This window comes from Chaetura pelagica, unplaced genomic scaffold (assembly GCF_000747805.2).
Source record: "Chaetura pelagica isolate M959 unplaced genomic scaffold, ChaPel_1.0 scaffold394, whole genome shotgun sequence".
NCBI lineage: Eukaryota > Metazoa > Chordata > Aves > Apodiformes > Apodidae > Chaetura > Chaetura pelagica.
Genome location: NW_009952966.1, coordinates 1,608,173 through 1,608,483, shown reverse-complemented (window position 1 = coordinate 1,608,483; position 311 = coordinate 1,608,173).

The window sequence follows — 311 nt, the reverse complement described above, 5'->3', positions numbered from 1 at the left end:
ACCCACAGCCAGGGCTGCAGCTGTGTCCCCATCCCCTGGCTGCCTCTCCCTGAGAGTAAATTAGAGCAAGAAAAGCTTTCTGCTTAGGGAAGTGTTGGACATTTTGGAGCCACTGGGAAGGAGACAAATCAGGGAGGGTGGGGATGAGCAGGTTCACACGAGGCACAGGTTCACACCTGGAGGCTCCTGTGTGCTCCCCAAAGGAAGGTCCAACAGCAAACACCTGCTTAAATTTTCACCGTAATAAACTTTATATATATGGTTTATTTTATTTTATTTTATTACTTTTATTACTTTTATTTTATTTTATT